This window comes from Phyllostomus hastatus, unplaced genomic scaffold (assembly GCF_019186645.2).
Source record: "Phyllostomus hastatus isolate PE091 unplaced genomic scaffold, TTU_PhHast_1.1 phas_contig_1162, whole genome shotgun sequence".
Classification (NCBI taxonomy): Eukaryota; Metazoa; Chordata; class Mammalia; order Chiroptera; family Phyllostomidae; genus Phyllostomus; species Phyllostomus hastatus.
This window is the reverse complement of record NW_025333537.1, coordinates 9,851,129-9,857,357: the sequence shown is the minus strand read 5'-3', so window position 1 is coordinate 9,857,357 and position 6,229 is coordinate 9,851,129. Positions and strand designations below refer to the sequence as shown.

The window sequence follows — 6,229 nt, the reverse complement described above, 5'->3', positions numbered from 1 at the left end:
AACTATCAACAACCAAACCTAAAAAAACAAAGTAAACAACTAGAACAGGAAGAGTCACAGAAATGGAGATCACATGGAGGGGTTCGGGGGAGAATGGGGGAAAAGGTACAGGGAATAAGAAGCATAAATAGTAGGTACAAAATAGACAGGGGGAGGTTAGGAATAGTATAGGAAATGTAGAAGACAACTTACATATACAACCCATGGACATGAATTGAGGATGCGGGGAATGCTGGTAGGAGGAGGGGTGCAGGGTGGAGGGGAGTAAAGGGGGGCAATGGAACAACTGTAACAGCATAATCAAAACATTAAAAAATAATAAATGAATGTCAAGTAAATGCATAAGAGAAATGAATAATAGTTTTACTGATAAGAACTACAGATGCTACATTTGATCTTAGCCAAAAGGCTGAGAAGCAATGAATAAGAGTTTTAGATACAGAGCCAATGGAAGTTTTATAGGTTATAACTTAAATCTTTCTCTCTGAAAGTGTTTAAATTATGTCTCCTAGTGCTGGACATTTAGGTCGATTCCAGTTTTTTAGTTTACGATAGTTCTACAATGAAACTTAAAGACTGAAATACAATAAAATATTAATCAGAGCCACAAAACTTAATTTGGTCAAATCTAGAATCCATTGAATAGACTTGTAGACATTTCTTGCCTTCCCCTGTGGAAATGCCTAGGCCAAGCCAAGGAAATTAGTAAGATACTAACTGGAGGTTGAAAGTGGAAGTTCATTCATTCATTTATATGCAAATGCCATCTTCTGTGTGCCCGCCACTGTGCTAAGGCTAAATATAAAATGACATGACCTGGATTTTGCGCTGAAAGGGCTCACTGTCTAGAACACTGGAATATTGTATAGCAAAAAAAATGTAAAGTTCTCGTTATATAAAAAGGACAAGGATCTCGGAGGAAGAAGCAGTGCACTCTGACATGGGGGAGGAGGGTCTAGGGAAGAGGCCGGACTTGCACTGGGTGTGTAAGGACGAGTTAAGATTGTAATGGGCCTGGGACAGGTGGGAGACCTAGGGGCAGGTAAGGACGTGGCACGCTCGGGAACTGACGAGAAGCCTGGTCTGGCACAGCAGTTACCCAGCTGCGTGGGGAGGGGACGGAGTTCCCGCCGTGCGCCAGGCTCTGTGCTCTGTAACCTGATGTGCTGGGCACTCGGCTAGCCGCTGTGAAGGGTGTAGTAGGAGTATAAGACATGGTGCCCGTCCCTCACAGGACGGACAATACATGAAACAACAGCGAGCATTTCAGAACCTTTATTTGCTGTTTCAGAAGTCAAAATTTTCATGAGCAAAATCAGAATTCTGTTAGACTTCTTTACCTTCTTGTGAGGGTTTAGCGTCTCTGAAAGTTTCAACTCAGCTTTTTGGAATGGGATCCAGAGCTGACAGTCCTGCCTTGACTGCCGTGCTTCAGTGGGTTGGGCGCTGCCCCACAAACCAGAAGGTCGCCGGTCTGATTTCCCGTCAGGGCACGTGTCCGGGCTGGGGGCCTGGTCCCCAGCTGGCGCACCTACGGGGGGCAGCCAATCCGTGTTCCTCTCATACACCCATGTTTCTCTCCCCATCTTCCTCCTTCCCTTCCCCCCTCTCTGAAATCAAAAAAGAAAAATAAAGAGTTAATAATCCTAAGGTAATTCAAAGGAAAAAACAAAACACTGGGCTGGAGCCATCTGGGCAGGCCAGGGAAGGAGACAGTACAAGCTGATGCCCTTCAGGAAGCCCGGGTAGAGTTTGGCTTGGGCGGGCAGCGGCAGCACCGCGGAGGGGGGGGGGTGCCCCGCGGTGCGTGCCAGCAAAGCTGGACACGCTGCGGGGGTTGCAGCTGGAAAGGGAGGGAACCTAAATCACTGGAGGTTTGGAGTTGGTGTGACTGCGAATCATTGTCTGTTTGGTGTGTAATTAGAGTTGCTCTAATATTCCTGCTTCCTATTAGACCCTTGACGGAGTGAGAGGTTCACTACTTTGTAGAGATTGTCTTCCCAGGACACTGCTGTCATGGGCCAAGTTTGGTTTGTTTTTTCATGACAAAGAAGAACAGCGTAGACAATAAGCCAGTTATTTGTTTCACTGTGTTGGGGGGATATTTTTTACACTAATTCAAAGATTCAGCATTTTATTCTTTGACTCAGTCCACAACTCGATGTCCTCCAAACCCTCACTTTTTTGCTGCCTGTAACATTCTCAGAGACATAAAAATATTTGATAAGTCCAAGGAATTTAGCTGGGAAACAGAATATTTAGAAGTTTTATTTTGGTCGGGAGACATTTTTATAAATGTATATGATTTCCTATATATCAAAAAATGTGAGAAAAAATGCAGAACTGGTGTTTCAGCTGTGCTCGATTTCTTTCTTCTTGAGAGGAGGAAAGAGAACCTCCTTTTGCTGCGACAGTTGCCGGGTCCCCGAGGACAGCGTCGGCCTGACTTGCAGAGCTCGGCTTGTGGGGACCTGCCAGTGTCTAACCAACGGCCAACTCTTATTCTGACACTTCTCGAAGAATTTGATTGAAACTATATATGTCCAGATAACACTCAGCAAAGTGCCCTTCTTGCATTTGTTTCAAGATATATTTGGAAACAAGAGAGATGACCTTGGGCTCAGCTGCTTTTCCAATTTAGGACTTCTCTCTGGGTCTACTGAATAATATTCCTCAACGCTGAAAAGTCAACGCGTAGAGAAGCGTTTTAGTTGCTATATGCCATAAGTCCTATGATGGAGAGGTTTTTCCCCCCTCGGCAATATGTTCTGCCTCTAAACGAGTGATATATTTAGAGCACAAACTCTATATTAGCTTTCTAACCATCCACTTCAAAATACATACAGGGACACATTTGCTTTTCATCAGAGTGCCTTTTTGTAATCTAAATTGAGCTGTCCTTGCTTTTTGAAACATTTTCGCATCTAAGAAATAAAAAATAACAAGCACTTAACCCTTCACCTTTGCTTTCTGGCATTCGAAATTTCTTTCGAAGCCAGGGTTCATTGTGGCTTGATGTAAGATCTAAAAGCAGACATTGGAGGCTCCGACGCCCCCGTCTAAGGTTATTGCCACCTGTCCAGATGACAATAGAAGTCCGACCAGTCTAACCTCAAGCCCGAAAGCCAAGGTTGGCTCCCAGCTGTATCTACATTTAGCCCATGGAGGTGGACGGTGTTAACTCTCATTAAAGTGACATTCTTTCAGTTACCATGGTGCATATGTTGAAGGTATAAGCAGTTCCATTTTTTTAAAAGATTTTATTTATTTATTTTTAGAGAAGGAAGGGAGGGAGAGAGAGAGAGAGAGACATCAATATGCGGTTGCTGGGGGCCGGGGCCTGCAACCCAGGCATGTACCCTGACTGGCAATTGAACCTGCGACACTTTGGTTCGCAGCCCGCACTCAATCCACTGAGCTATGCCAGCCAGGGCAGCAGTTCCATTTTTAATTTGTTGTCACAGCCACAGGATAAGACTTGGGGGACCTTTTTGATAAGGAGACTTTACTTTTAAGCAAATAAGAATTATAGTCTGATCATTGTCCTACATGGTATATTACTGGAAATAGTAATATTTTCTATTTTTATGTGGTTTCTGAAGATGTGATAGTCAGAGCATTTTAGAGATCACTGTATTGTTAGCAACAGTCTCCAGCATGTACAATACATTAATTCTAATAAAATGTTGTGTTACGTGCGCACACATACAAGCACATGTAGAAATGGAAAAACAGCCCTGGCCGGTGTGGCTCAGTGGATTGAGTGCCAGCTTTTGAACCAAAGGGTCACTGGTTCAATTCCCAGTCAGGGCACATGCCTGGATTGCAGGCCAGGTCCCCAGTAGGGGGCGCACAAGAGGCAACCACATTGATGTTTCTCTCCCCCTCTTTCTCCCGCCCTTCCCCTCTGTCTAAAAATAAATAAATAAAATCTTAAAAAAAAAAAGAAATAGAAAAACACAACATATTCCATATAATACCTCGAAGGGTACCTTGTTATTGAGGATTCCTTGTTCCATGATTTGTAAGCAAGTATTACATCAACTTAGCCACCAGGTGAATGATTTTGAACAGGTAGTCAACAGATTTTAAAACGACTATTAGCTTAAAATATTTTTAAAGATGATCTGTCTCATCAGATATCACTGATCTTAATTTTTAATTATTTTATTTATTTATGTTTAGAGAGAGGGGAAGGGAGGGAGAACATGTGTCCGGACCAGGAATCAAACCGGCAACCTTTAGGTTTGCAGGAGGACCCCCGACCCCCTGAGCCGCGCCAGTCAGGGCGGGTCTTAAATTTGTAATGTTACAAATTATTGCACCAGCATTACTTTGAAGTTTCCTAGTTAAAAAACTGGTGACTTTTATTTTTAATCAGACATTTACTCCTATATAAAAACAGGTTTTGCATGGGTGTGGCTATCCTGTGTACACTTCCATTATTTTATTGCTGTTGAACTAGCACAATTGCTTCAGTCGCCACACTGCCCTAATTAAGTAAATAAGAGCTCACAGGACCCGAGCTCATTGATTTCATGGGATAAGCAGTGTAGTTTGCCTTCCCGGTGCCAGAGATGACTCCAGCTGCACAACTTTTAAACTGGGCTCTTCAAAGACGGGAAAGGAAAATAAGGTGTTACTCTATAAAATGTTCCTTAGGTCTACAGTGATCAAGGAAGGTTTTATTTTTTTAAACATATTTTATTGATGATGCCATTACAGTTGTCTCATTTTCCCCCTTCACTCCCCTCTGACCTGCACACCTATTCCCACCCACATTCCCCCCCCCTCCCCCGTTGAGTTCATGTCCGTGGGTCGTACATATAAATTCTTCAGCTTCTACATTTCCCATACTATTCTTGCCCTCCCCTGTCTATTTTCCACCTCCCGTCTATGCTACTTATTCTCTGTATCTTTTCCCCCTCTCTCCTCCTCCCACGCCCCTGTTGCTAACCCTCCATGTGATCTCCATTTCTGTGGTTCTGTTCCTGTTCTAGTTTGCTTAGTTTGCTTTTGTTTTTATTTTAGGTGTGGTGGTTAATGATTATGAGTTTGCTGTCACTTTATTGTTCATATTTTTTATCTTCTTTTTCTTAGATAACTCCATTCAACATTTCATATAATAAGGGCTTGGCGATGATGAACTCCTTTAACTTGACCTTATCTGAGAAGCACTTTATCTTCCCTTCCATTTTAAATGATAGCTTTGCTGGATAGAGCAATCTTGGATGTAGGTTGTTGCCTTTCCTGACTTGGAATACTTCTTTCCAGCCCCTTCTTGCCTGCAAGGTCTCTTTTGAGAAATCAGCTGACAGTCTGATGGGAACTCCTTTGTGGGTAACTGTCTCCTTTTGTCTTGCTGCTTCTAGGATTCTCTCCTTCTCTTTAATTTTGGGTAATGTAATTATGATGTGCCTTGGTGTGTGCTTCCTTGAGTCCAACTTCTTTGGGACTCTGAACTTCCTGGACTTTGTGGAAGTCTATTTCCTTCACCAGATTGCGGAAGTTCTCCATCATTATTTGTTCAAATAAGTTTTCAATTTCTTGGTCTTCCTCTTCTCCTTCTGGCACCCCTATGATTCAGATGTTGGAACATTTAAAGTTGTCCCAGAGGTTCCTAAGCCTCTCCTCATTTTTTAGAATTCTTGTTTCTTCATTTTTTTCTTTTTTTTTTTTTTGAGGCATTATTAGGTTTCCCATCTTCTCAGTTAGTGCCTTCTTTTTTTTAAGGTTTTATTTATTTATTTTTAGAGAGGGAAGGGGGGGAGAGAGAGAGAGAGAGAGACAGAGAGAGAGACAGAGACATCAATGTGCGGTTGCTGGGGGCTGTGGCCTGCAACCCAGGCATGTGCCCTGACTGGGAATCGAACCTGTGATGCTTTGGTTCACAGCCCGCACTCAATCCGTTGAGCTACACCAGCCGGGATGTCTCTTCATTCTTTTCTGGTTGGATGTTTCTTTTTTCCTTCTGGTCCACATTGTTGATTTGAGTCCCAGTTTCCTTCCCATCACTATTGGTTCCCTGTATGTTTTCCCTTATTCCCATTAGTGTAGCCTTCATTGTTCCATCTAATTTGTGACCAAATTCAACCAATTCTGTGAGCATCCTGATCACCAGTGCTTTGAACTGTGCATCTGATAGGTTGGCTATCTCTTCATTGCTTAGTTGTATTTTTTCTGGAGCTTTGATCTGTTCTTTTGTTTGGGCCATTTTTTTTGTCTTGAC

General features: G+C 42.9%; 1 pseudogene; it reads right to left on the bottom strand.

The window, feature by feature from the left end:
* Positions 1-321: 321 nt before the first annotated feature.
* LOC123823787 lies at positions 322-421 on the bottom strand (annotated as a pseudogene).
* Positions 422-6,229: the final 5,808 nt, after the last annotated feature.